General features: G+C 48.1%; 2 non-coding genes across 2 annotated transcripts; both read right to left on the bottom strand.

Moving 5' to 3' along the window:
- Positions 1-1,297: 1,297 nt before the first annotated feature.
- Positions 1,298-1,370, bottom strand: TRNAF-AAA (transfer RNA phenylalanine (anticodon AAA)). Its single transcript has one exon. It is a non-coding gene; the product is annotated as a tRNA-Phe (tRNA).
- A 5,040-nt stretch (positions 1,371-6,410) lies between these two features.
- TRNAV-UAC (transfer RNA valine (anticodon UAC)) lies at positions 6,411-6,483 on the bottom strand. Its single transcript has one exon. It is a non-coding gene; the product is annotated as a tRNA-Val (tRNA).
- Positions 6,484-13,502: the final 7,019 nt, after the last annotated feature.

Genomic DNA, 13,502 nt, shown 5'->3' with positions numbered 1-13,502 from the left:
AGCAGGGCCACTTGGAGACTCTCCTTCTAAGCGTGCCATAGCAATTGATGTTTTGTGCCAAGCGTTTTTTTTTTGCCTCTAGCAAGGCAAGAGGTAGTCAAGAAGCCCTCTGCTAGCAAGCTGAACTGTGGCGCTGATGAGAAAAGCAGACCCTTTCTGGTAGTTGTACGCCTCCGCAGGACCTGGGCCCTTGCACCGTAGACTTCCAGACCAGAAGCACTGAAGGGCCTGCCATCTCTTGCGCCTGAGCCAGAGGAGCACGCCTCTTGTATTCAAGCACACTTGCTCGCTCAGTGCTTGATCAGGCTCGATCAGGCGAGATTTATATGAGTGCCTCACAGGCCTGAAACACTCACCTGGGAGACGCGGGGTGGCTGAATTCCCAGAATGGCCTTCGATAGGAAAATCACCTCCTTTCCTCCCGACTCATTTCAGAATTGGGTGAAAATCGCAAGACAGTGTTCAGGGGTGCATGGGTACTGCCTACTCCCAGCTGCCTCTCTGTCTTCTTCATGTTAATTTCAAGTCACAAGGAGGGACCATTGCCATTCTGCTCCGCCCACCTAACCTGGAAACCCAGGTTGAGCTTGTCTGCCTGTTGTTGTTGCAGGGGCAGTGCCTTCTCTGCCCAAAAGTGGCAGGAGAGCCTCACTTCAAACGATGGAATCAACTGCTTAAGGAGAAACCAGCATGGTAGTTACAGTGATAAGGTGCAGCTCTAACAGAAGGCGTGACTGAGATGCCCCTTCCAGAAATACATGGAATGCTGATTGAGGGCCCAGCCGGAGGGTTGGTGGATTTCTTTTCATATGCTACAGCAGCTTGCAAAGATAGTGTTGTGGGGAGCTGGCTGTGCAAGCAGAGGAAGATTTAAGGGCAGAAAATAGACCTATCAGAAGTGGGATTTGAACCCACAACTACATGAGCAAACCAGGATGCTTAGCTTAACTGAAGATCTAGCTCTCTTGAGGCTGCTGCCTTAGACCACTCGGCCATCCTGACAGCTGAGTCTGTGTTTAGGTCTGACTCCTCAGTCTGCACTTGTCGATGCTGCCGCTTGCAATGTTCCTATCAAGGTGACAGGTTTAAAGGCCCCACAATATAACATGGCCAAGAAAAAAAAAAGTAAAAAACAGAATAAGAAACCAGGCACATGCACGACTACGCAAAGATGCAGATAACTTTTTACCGGCCTGCAATAGTAATACAAGTTTTACACAGGTCACAAGTTTTTAAAGGCCATCCCTGAGTGAGACTAAGCTTTTAGGGAGCAAACACAAAAGCAGACACTGCCCATTGTTTCTGCCCGGTCTCAAACCAGGGACCTTTTGCGTTTTAGGCGAACGTGATAACCACTACACTACAGAAACAAGCATGAGGGCTTGACTGAAGGAGCAAAATTCCCCTCATATGTTTGCCCGATTGCCTCTATACTTGATCAGCAGTTGCTCGCAAAGCGAGGAGTAAGTGTGAAAATTGCGGCGTTGTCAGCCAGCAAGCGTACACTCAGATGTACTGAAAAGTTACAGCTGCGGGTAGAGACAAATATCTGATGCCTAAATGCCTGAAACCAGAGCCTGTGAAAGCATCACACAGAGCACACTGAAAGCAAGCAGGAAGGAAGCCAAGGCATGGTGATCCTTTTTTACTCCTGAGGCTAAAAATATTTAGCACAACAATGCTTTGAGTGGAATGAGGAATCTTCAAGCTTTGTGTATTTTGAGTAAAATTTGTGTGTTTTCTGCTAAAAAGGGTGTGTTGGGGATTTGGACCCGGACACCAACGAGCGAGGGCACAGAAGCACCAATGCTCAGACCCTGCTCCTAGGGTTGAGGGCAGAGAGTGGGCGAATACATCGCAAGGCAAGAAAATGCACATGGTTCTCTCTTCTGCAATATGACTAGAGTCATTTCCATGGTCGTCATCGAACATGACATAAAAAGCCTCTATCCTTTAGACCTTTTGGCACATAATTACAAGAGGATGACTGAGTGAGACGCTCTGCCAAATTTGGCAGCCTCGCACTCAGTCATTTTCAAAATGCAGGGAAGCGCCGTATTTAGTAGAATACAGCGCACCCCTGTGCTTCCCTCTGCGCCAGCTCTAAATTAGCTGCCGAGCGCCAACGCAGCCATCCTTGCGCCATGGTACAAGGATGGCTGCGTTGAGGGGGAAATTGTTTTTGTTCAGGAAGGCACACCTTCCTGCACAACAGAAATCTTCAGTGGCGATATGTTCGTGCAGCACACATAGAAAGAGCAAAAATGAGGAGAAATGAAAACATTTCTGCTCGTTTCTCCACGATAACGACACCCATTGTATGGCGCTTGGATTTTGGCGCTGCCACAGATTTACAAAAACTCGTAAAACTGGAGCAGCATCAAAATGCTATGGTGTTGCAGTGGCCCACCCAGAGCAACACCCATTGCACGCCCCTTCCAGGGAAAGGGCTGCGTGTGAAGGGGCCGTATTTGCAAGGTAGTGTTAAGCCACAAAACGTGGTTGAACGGCGTCTTGTAAATACGGCACAGTACATAGTGCCACCGGGGCGTCACTAAAGATGATGTGCCGGTGGCGATAGGGCCTTGTAAGTCTGGCCCTTTCTTTGCTCAAGGTGTATGTTCTTGGTGAAGGTAGGAAAGCCATTTTCGCTCTCATACCTTCCTTCCTTGGCTGGCTTGACCACAGTAGGCCCAGGCTTCAATGGAAAGGTCAAAAAGGGAGCAACTGACTGCCGTAAGGTGTATCGTCTTCTCTTGGTGAGTTGAGACCGATGCCCTTGGAGCGTAGTACCTCACGATGGTGAGGGATAGACACAGCCTCTTTAATTTCAATTTACCTGTCAGGTGAGGTGGTAAATGCAAATAATGTGATAAAGCACAGCAACTTGCTGTTTCTGTCTGGCCTCGAACCAGGGACCTTTCGTGTGTAAGGCGAACGTGATAACCACTACACTACAGAAACAGACATGCTTGCTTATTTGCTTCATGTGGCTATGCATTGGACTGGAACCACTACACTGGAAACAGACACACCTGCTTTCTTTATGTGGCTATGCTTTGGACTGGAATGCAAGGACTAAAGGACAATATTCATGACGCTCAAAGCTGAGCCTTTCTGACAGGATCTCTTCCTTTGGAAGAAAGGAACTGGGATCACTTTCATTCCAAGAGGTGATTTCAAAACCAGCCCTGCAATTACTTTGGAGAAGCACTGTGCATTTCATGTTCCAACGAGAAGTGCTGCTCCAACACAAAAAAGCAGTTAGAAAGAAATCCCGCACTCCTTCATCATGCCGAACTGCCTCGACACCAGTAGAAAGCATGCAATGCATTCCACCATGGCATCTTACAACAGTGGAAAGCAGAAATACTCCTGTTTAAAAACAGATCGAACCTATGAAGGCACGGGCTCGTCTGGGATTTGAACCCGGGACCTCACACACCCAAAGCGAGAATCATACCCCTAGACCAACGAGCCTGCTGCTGCAAAAGCCTTTCAAACATCTTCTGAAGTGTCTTTGAGAAAAAGCAGGGCCACTTGGAGACTCTCCTTCTAAGCGTGCCATAGCAATTGATGTTTTGTGCCAAGGGTTTTTTTTTTGCCTCTAGCAAGGCAAGAGGTAGTCAAGAAGCCCTCTGCTAGCAAGCTGAACTGTGGCGCTGATGAGAAAAGCAGACCCTTTCTGGTAGTTGTACGCCTCCGCAGGACCTGGGCCCTTGCACCGTAGACTTCCAGACCAGAAGCACTGAAGGGCCTGCCATCTCTTGCGCTTGAGCCAGAGGAGCATGCCTCTTGTATTCAAGCACACTTGCTCGCTCAGTGCTCGATCAGGCGAGATTTATATGAGTGCCTCACAGGCCTGAAACACTCACCTGGGAGACGCGGGGTGGCTGAATTCCCAGAATGGCCTTCGATAGGAAAATCACCTCCTTTCCTCCCGACTCATTTCAGAATTGGGTGAAAATCGCAAGACAGTGTTCAGGGGTGCATGGGTACTGCCTACTCCCAGCTGCCTCTCTGTCTTCTTCATGTTAATTTCAAGTCACAAGGAGGGACCATTGCCATTCTGCTCCGCCCACCTAACCAGGAAACCCAGGTTGAGCTTGTCTGCCTGTTGTTGTTGCAGGGGCAGTGCCTTCTCTGCCCAAAAGTGGCAGGAGAGCCTCACTTCAAACGATGGAATCAACTGCTTAAGTAGAAACCAGCATGGTAGTTACAGTGATAAGGTGCAGCTCTAACAGAAGTCGTGACTGAGATGCCCCTTCCAGAAATACATGGAATGCTGATTGAGGGCCCAGCCGGAGGGTTGGTGGATTTCTTTTCATATGCTACAGCAGCTTGCAAAGATAGTGTTGTGGGGAGCTGGCTGTGCAAGCAGAGGAAGATTTAAGGGCAGAAAATAGACCTATCAGAAGTGGGATTTGAACCCACAACTACCTGAGCAAACCAGGATGCTTAGCTTAACTGAAGATCAAACTCTCTTTCGGCTGCCGCCTTAGACCACTCGGCCATCCTGACAGCTGAGTCTGTGTTTAGGTCTGACTCCTCAGTCTGCACTTGTCGATGCTGCCGCTTGCAATGTTCCTATCAAGGTGACAGGTTTAAAGGCCCCACAATATAACATGGCCAAGAAAAAAAAAAGAAAAAAACAGAATAAGAAACTAGGCACATGCACGACTACGCAAAGATGCAGATAACTTTTTACCGGCCTGCAATAGTAATACAAGTTTTATGCAGGTCACAAGTTTTTAAAGGCCATCCCTGAGTGAGACTAAGCTTTTAGGGAGCAAACACAAAAGCAGACACTGCCCATTGTTTCTGCCCGGTCTCAAACAAGGGACCTTTCACTTGTTAGGCGAACATGATAACCACTACACTACAGAAACAAGCATGAGGGCTTGACTGAAGGAGCAAAATTCCCCTCATATGTTTGCCCGATTGCCTCTATACTTGATCAGCAGTTGCTCGCAAAGCGAGGAGTAAGTGTGAAAATTGCAGCGTTGTAAGCCAGCAAGCGTACACTCAGATGTACTGAAAAGTCACAGCTGCGGGTAGAGACAAATATCTGATGCCTAAATGCCTGAAACCAGAGCCTGTGAAAGCATCACGCAGAGCACACTGAAAGCAAGCAGGAAGGAAGCCAAGGCATGGTGATCCTTTTTTTCTCCTGAGGCTAAAAATATTTTTCACAACAATGCTTTGAGTGGAATGAGGAATCTTCAAGCTTTGTGTATTTTGAGTAAAATTTGTGTGTTTTCTGCTAAAAAGGGTGTGTTGGGGATTTGGACCCGGACACCAACGAGCGAGGGCACAGAAGCACCACTGCTCAGACCCTGCTCCTAGGGTTGAGGGCAGAGAGTGGGCGAATACATCGCAAGGCAAGAAAATGCACATGGTTCTCTCTTCTGCAATATGACTAGAGTCATTTCCATGGTCGTCATCGAATATGACATAAAAAGCCTCTATCCTTTAGACCTTTTGGCACATAATTACAAGAGGATGACTGAGTGAGACGCTCTGCCAAATTTGGCAGCCTCGCACTCAGTCATTTTCAAAATGCAGGGAAGCACCGTATTTAGTAGAATACAGCGCACCCCTGTGCTTCCCTCTGCGCCAGCTCTAAATTAGCTGCCGAGCGCCAACGCAGCCATCCTTGCGCCATGGTGCAAGGATGGCTGCGTTGAGGGGGAAATTGTTTTTGTTCAGGAAGGCACACCTTCCTGCACAACAGAAATCTTCAGTGGCGATATGTTCGTGCAGCACACATAGAAAGAGCAAAAATAAGGAGAAATGAAAACATTTCTGCTCGTTTCTCCACTATAACGACACCCATTGTTTGGCGCTTGGATTTTGGCGCTGCCACAGATTTACAAAAACTCGTAAAACTGGAGCAGCATCAAAATGCTATGGTGTTGCAGTGGCCCACCCAGAGCAACACCCATTGCACGCCCCTTCCAGGGAAAGGGCTGCGTGTGAAGGGGCCGTATTTACAAGGTGGTGTTAAGCCACAAAACGTGGTTGAACGGCGTCTTGTAAATACGGCACAGTACATAGTGCCACCGGGACGTCACTAAAGATGATGTGCCGGTGGCGATAGGGCCTTGTAAGTCTGGCCCTTTCTTTGCTCAAGGTGTATGTTCTTGGTGAAGGTAGGAAAGCCATTTTCGCTCTCATACCTTCCTTCCTTGGCTGGCTTGACCACAGTAGGCCCAGGCTTCAATGGAAAGGTCAAAAAGGGAGCAACTGACTGCCGTAAGGTGTATCGTCTTCTCTTGGTGAGTTGAGACCGATGCCCTTGGAGTTTAGTACCTCACGATGGTGAGGGATAGACACAGCCTCTTTAATTTCAATTTACCTGTCAGGTGAGATGGTAAATGCAAATAATGTGATAAAGCACAGCAACTTGCTGTTTCTGCCTGGCCTCGAACCAGGGACCTTTCGTGTGTAAGGCGAACGTGATAACCACTACACTACAGAAACAGACATGCTTGCTTACTTGCTTCATGTGGCTATGCATTGGACTGGAACCACTACACTGGAAACAGACACACCTGCTTTCTTTATGTGGCTATGCTTTGGACTGGAATGCAAGGACTAAGGGACAATATTCATGACGCTCAAAGCTGAGCCTTTCTGACAGGATCTCTTCCTTTGGAAGAAAGGAACTGGGATCACTTTCATTCCAAGAGGTGATTTCAAAACCAGCCCTGCAATTACTTTGGAGAAGCACTGTGCATTTCATGTTCCAACGAGAAGTGCTGCTCCAACACAAAAAAGCAGTTAGAAAGAAATCCCGCACTCCTTCATCATGCCGAACTGCCTCGACACCAGTAGAAAGCATGCAATGCATTCCACCATGGCATCTTACAAGAGTGGAAAGCAGAAATACTCCTGTTTAAAAACAGATCGAACCTATGAAGGTACGGGCTCTGAACCCAGGACCTCTCACACCCAAAGCGAGAATCATACCCCTAGACCAACGAGCCTGCTGCTGCAAAAGCCTTTCAAACATCTTCTGAAGTGTCTTTGAGAAAAAGCAGGGCCACTTGGAGACTCTCCTTCTAAGCGTGCCATAGCAATTGATGTTTTGTGCCAAGGGTTTTGTTTTTGCCTCTAGCAAGGCAAGAGGTAGTCAAGAAGCCCTCTGCTAGCAAGCTGAACTGTGGCGCTGATGAGAAAAGCAGACCCTTTCTGGTAGTTGTACGCCTCCGCAGGACCTGGGCCCTTGCACCGTAGACTTCCAGACCAGAAGCACTGAAGGACCTGCCATCTCTTGCGCCTGAGCCAGAGGAGCACGCCTCTTGTATTCAAGCACACTTGCTCGCTCAGTGCTCGATCAGGCGAGATCAGGCGAGATTTATATGAGTGCCTCACAGGCCTGAAACACTCACCTGGGAGACGCGGGGTGGCTGAATTCCCAGAATGGCCTTCGATAGGAAAATCACCTCCTTTCCTCCCGACTCATTTCAGAATTGGGTGAAAATCGCAAGACAGTGTTCAGGGGTGCATGGGTACTGCCTACTTCCAGCTGCCTCTCTGTCTTCTTCATGTTAATTTCAAGTCACAAGGAGGGACCATTGCCATTCTGCTCCGCCCACCTAACCAGGAAACCCAGGTTGAGCTTGTCTGCCTGTTGTTGTTGCAGGGGCAGTGCCTTCTCTGCCCAAAAGTGGCAGGAGAGTCTCACTTCAAACGATGGAATCAACTGCTTAAGTAGAAACCAGCATGGTAGTTACAGTGATAAGGTGCAGCTCTAACAGAAGTCGTGACTGAGATGCCCCTTCCAGAAATACATGGAATGCTGATTGAGGGCCCAGCCGGAGGGTTGGTGGATTTCTTTTCATATGCTACAGCAGCTTGCAAATATAGTGTTGTGGGGAGCTGGCTGTGCAAGCAGAGGAAGATTTAAGGGCAGAAAATAGACCTATCAGAAGTGGGATTTGAACCCACAACTACATGAGCAAACCAGGATGCTTAGCTTAACTGAAGATCAAGCTCTCTTGAGGCTGCCGCCTTAGACCACTCGGCCATCCTGACAGCTGAGTCTGTGTTTAGGTCTGACTCCTCAGTCTGCACTTGTCGATGCTGCCGCTTGCAATGTTCCTATCAAGGTGACAGGTTTAAAGGCCCCACAATATAACATGGCCAAGAAAAAAAAAAGAAAAAAACAGAATAAGAAACTAGGCACATGCACGACTACGCAAAGATGCAGATAACTTATTACCGGCCTGCAATAGTAATACAAGTTTTATGCAGATCACAAGTTTTTAAAGGCCATCCCTGAGTGAGACTAAGCTTTTAGGGAGCAAACACAAAAGCAGACACTGCCCATTGTTTCTGCCCGGTCTCAAACCAGGGACCTTTCACTTGTTAGGCGAACATGATAACCACTACACTACAGAAACAAGCATGAGGGCTTGACCGAAGGAGCAAAATTCCCCTCATATGTTTGCCCGATTGCCTCTATACTTGATCAGCAGTTGCTCGCAAAGCGAGGAGTCAGTGTGAAAAGTGCAGCGTTGTCAGCCAGCAAGCGTACACTCAGATGTACTGAAAAGTCACAGCTGCGGGTAGAGACAAATATCTTATGCCTAAATGCCTGAAACCAGAGCCTGTGAAAGCATCACGCAGAGCACACTGAAAGCAAGCAGGAAGGAAGCCATGGCATGGTGATCCTTTTTTTCTCCTGAGGATAAAAATATTTTGCACAACAATGCTTTGAGTGGAATGAGGAATCTTCAAGCTTTGTGTATTTTGAGTAAAATTTGTGTGTTTTCTGCTAAAAAGGGTGTGTTGGGGATTTGGACCCGGACACCAACGAGCGAGGGCACAGAAGCACCACTGCTCAGACCCTGCTCCTAGGGTTGAGGGCAGAGAGTGGGCGAATACATCGCAAGGCAAGAAAATGCACATGGTTCTCTCTTCTGCAATATGACTAGAGTCATTTCCATGGTCGTCATCGAACATGACATAAAAAGCCTCTATCCTTTAGACCTTTTGGCCCATAATTACAAGAGGATGACTGAGTGAGACGCTCTGCCAAATTTGGCAGCCTCGCACTCAGTCATTTTCAAAATGCAGGGAAGCGCCGTATTTAGTAGAATACAGCGCACCCCTGTGCTTCCCTCTGCGCCAGCTCTAAATTAGCTGCCGAGCGCCAACGCAGCCATCCTTGCGCCATGGTACAAGGATGGCTGCGTTGAGGGGGAAATTGTTTTTGTTCAGGAAGGCACACCTTCCTGCACAACAGAAATCTTCAGTGGCGATATGTTCGTGCAGCACACATAGAAAGAGCAAAAATGAGGAGAAATGAAAACATTTCTGCTCGTTTCTCCACTATAACGACACCCATTGTATGGCGCTTGGATTTTGGCGCTGCCACAGATTTACAAAAACTCGTAAAACTGGAGCAGCATCAAAATGCTATGGTGTTGCAGTGGCCCACCCAGAGCAACACCCATTGCACGCCCCTTCCACGGAAAGGGCTGCGTGTGAAGGGGCCGTATTTACAAGGTGGTGTTAAGCCACAAAACGTGGTTGAACGGCGTCTTGTAAATACGGCACAGTACATAGTGCCACCGGGGCGTCACTAAAGATGATGTGCCGGTGGCGATAGGGCCTTGTAAGTCTGGCCCTTTCTTTGCTCAAGGTGTATGTTCTTGGTGAAGGTAGGAAAGCCATTTTCGCTCTCATACCTTCCTTCCTTGGCTGGCTTGACCACAGTAGGCCCAGGCTTCAATGGAAAGGTCAAAAAGGGAGCAACTGACTGCCGTAAGGTGTATCGTCTTCTCTTGGTGAGTTGAGACCGATGCCCTTGGAGCGTAGTACCTCACGATGGTGAGGGATAGACACAGCCTCTTTAATTTTAATTTACCTGTCAGGTGAGGTGGTAAATGCAAATAATGTGATAAAGCACAGCAACTTGCTGTTTCTGCCTGGCCTCGAACCAGGGACTTTTCGTGTGTAAGGCGAACGTGATAACCACTACACTACAGAAACGCTTGCTTACTTGCTTCATGTGGCTATGCATTGGACTGGAACCACTACACTGGAAACAGACACACCTGCTTTCTTTATGTGGCTATGCTTTGGACTGGAATGCAAGGACTAAGGGACAATATTCATGACGCTCAAAGCTGAGCCTTTCTGACAGGATCTCTTCCTTTGGAAGAAAGGAACTGGGATCACTTTCATTCCAAGAGGTGATTTCAAAACCAGCCCTGCAATTACTTTGGAGAAGCACTGTGCATTTCATGTTCCAACGAGAAGTGCTGCTCCAACACAAAAAAGCAGTTAGAAAGAAATCCCGCACTCCTTCATCATGCCGAACTGCCTCGACACCAGTAGAAAGCATGCAATGCATTCCACCATGGCATCTTACAAGAGTGGAAAGCAGAAATACTCCTGTTTAAAAACAGATCGAACCTATGAAGGCACGGGCTCGTACGGGATTTGAACCCGGGACCTCTCACACCCAAAGCGAGAATCATACCCCTAGACCAACGAGCCTGCTGCTGCAAAAGCCTTTCAAACATCTTCTGAAGTGTCTTTGAGAAAAAGCAGGGCCACTTGGAGACTCTCCTTCTAAGCGTGCCATAGCAATTGATGTTTTGTGCCAAGGGTTTTTTTTTTGCCTCTAGCAAGGCAAGAGGTAGTCAAGAAGCCCTCTGCTAGCAAGCTGAACTGTGGCGCTGATGAGAAAAGCAGACCCTTTCTGGTAGTTGTACGCCTCCGCAGGACCTGGTCCCTTGCACCGTAGACTTCCAGACCAGAAGCACTGAAGGGCCTGCCATCTCTTGCGCCTGAGCCAGAGGAGCATGCCTCTTGTATTCAAGCACACTTGCTCGCTCAGTGCTCGATCAGGCGAGATTTATATGAGTGCCTCACAGGCCTGAAACACTCACCTGGGAGACGCGGGGTGGCTGAATTCCCAGAATGGCCTTCGATAGGAAAATCACCTCCTTTCCTCCCGACTCATTTCAGAATTGGGTGAAAATCGCAAGACAGTGTTCAGGGGTGCATGGGTACTGCCTACTCCCAGCTGCCTCTCTGTCTTCTTCATGTTAATTTCAAGTCACAAGGAGGGACCATTGCCATTCTGCTCCGCCCACCTAACCAGGAAACCCAGGTTGAGCTTGTCTGCCTGTTGTTGTTGCAGGGGCAGTGCCTTCTCTGCCCAAAAGTGGCAGGAGAGCCTCACTTCAAACGATGGAATCAACTGCTTAAGTAGAAACCAGCATGGTAGTTACAGTGATAAGGTGCAGCTCTAACAGAAGTCGTGACTGAGATGCCCCTTCCAGAAATACATGGAATGCTGATTGAGGGCCCAGCCGGAGGGTTGGTGGATTTCTTTTCATATGCTACAGCAGCTTGCAAAGATAGTGTTGTGGGGAGCTGGCTGTGCAAGCAGAGGAAGATTTAAGGGCAGAAAATAGACCTATCAGAAGTGGGATTTGAACCCACAACTACATGAGCAAACCAGGATGCTTAGCTTAACTGAAGATCAAGCTCTCTTGAGGCTGCCGCCTTAGACCACTCGGCCATCCTGACAGCTGAGTCTGTGTTTAGGTCTGACTCCTCAGTCTGCACTTGTCGATGCTGCCGCTTGCAATGTTCCTATCAAGGTGACAGGTTTAAAGGCCCCACAATATAACATGGCCAAGAAAAAAAAAAGAAAAAAACAGAATAAGAAACTAGGCACATGCACGACTACGCAAAGATGCAGATAACTTTTTACCGGCCTGCAATAGTAATACAAGTTTTATGCAGGTCACAAGTTTTTAAAGGCCATCCCTGAGTGAGACTAAGCTTTTAGGGAGCAAACACAAAAGCAGACACTGCCCATTGTTTCTGCCCGGTCTCAAACCAGGGACCTTTCACTTGTTAGGCGAACATGATAACCACTAAACTACAGAAACAAGCATGAGGGCTTGACTGAAGGAGCAAAATTCCCCTCATATGTTTGCCCGATTGCCTCTATACTTGATCAGCAGTTGCTCGCAAAGCGAGGAGTAAGTGTGAAAATTGCAGCGTTGTCAGCCAGCAAGCGTACACTCAGATGTACTGAAAAGTCACAGCTGTGGGTAGAGACAAATATCTGATGCCTAAATGCCTGAAACCAGAGCCTGTGAAAGCATCACGCAGAACACACTGAAAGCAAGCAGGAAGGAAGCCAAGGCATGGTGATCCTTTTTTTCTCCTGAGGCTAAAAATATTTTGCACAACAATGCTTTGAGTGGAATGAGGAATCTTCAAGCTTTGTGTATTTTGAGTAAAATTTGTGTGTTTTCTGCTAAAAAGGGTGTGTTGGGGATTTGGACCCGGACACCAACGAGCGAGGGCACAGAAGCACCACTGCTCAGACCCTGCTCCTAGGGTTGAGGGCAGAGAGTGGGCGAATACATCGCAAGGCAAGAAAATGCACATGGTTCTCTCTTCTGCAATATGACTAGAGTCATTTCCATGGTCGTCATCGAACATGACATAAAAAGCCTCTATCCTTTAGACCTTTTGGCACATAATTACAAGAGGATGACTGAGTGAGACGCTCTGCCAAATTTGGCAGCCTCGCACTCAGTCATTTTCAAAATGCAGGGAAGCGCCGTATTTAGTAGAATACAGCGCACCCCTGTGCTTCCCTCTGCGCCAGCTCTAAATTAGCTGCCGAGCGCCAACGCAGCCATCTTTGCGCCATGGTACAAGGATGGCTGCGTTGAGGGGGAAATTGTTTTTGTTCAGGAAGGCACACCTTCCTGCACAACAGAAATCTTCAGTGGCGATATGTTCGTTCAGCACACATAGAAAGAGCAAAAATGAGGAGAAATGAAAACATTTCTGCTCGTTTCTCCACTATAACGACACCCATTGTATGGCTCCTGGATTTTGGCGCTGCCACAGATTTACAAAAACTCGTAAAACTGGAGCAGCATCAAAATGCTATGGTGTTGCAGTGGCCCACCCAGAGCAACACCCATTGCACGCCCCTTCCAGGGAAAGGGCTGCGTGTGAAGGGGCCGTATTTACAAGGTGGTGTTAAGCCACAAAACGTGGTTGAACGGCGTCTTGTAAATACGGCACAGTACATAGTGCCACCGGGGCGTCACTAAAGATGATGTGCCGGTGGCGATAGGGCCTTGTAAGTCTGGCCCTTTCTTTGCTCAAGGTGTATGTTCTTGGTGAAGGTAGGAAAGCCATTTTCGATCTCATACCTTCCTTCCTTGGCTGGCTTGACCACAGTAGGCCCAGGCTTCAATGGAAAGGTCAAAAAGGGAGCAACTGACTGCCGTAAGGTGTATCGTCTTCTCTTGGTGAGTTGAGACCGATGCCCTTGGAGCATAGTACCTCACGATGGTGAGGGATAGACACAGCCTCTTTAATTTCAATTTACCTGTCAGGTGAGGTGGTAAATGCAAATAATGTGATAAAGCACAGCAACTTGCTGTTTCTGCCTGGCCTCGAATCAGGGACCTTTCGTGTGTAAGGCGAACGTGATAACCACT

This window comes from Pleurodeles waltl, chromosome 10 (genome assembly GCF_031143425.1).
Source record: "Pleurodeles waltl isolate 20211129_DDA chromosome 10, aPleWal1.hap1.20221129, whole genome shotgun sequence".
Taxonomy (NCBI): domain Eukaryota; kingdom Metazoa; phylum Chordata; class Amphibia; order Caudata; family Salamandridae; genus Pleurodeles; species Pleurodeles waltl.
The sequence above is the reverse complement of the archived record's forward strand: the minus strand, read 5'-3'. Positions and strand labels throughout refer to the sequence as shown.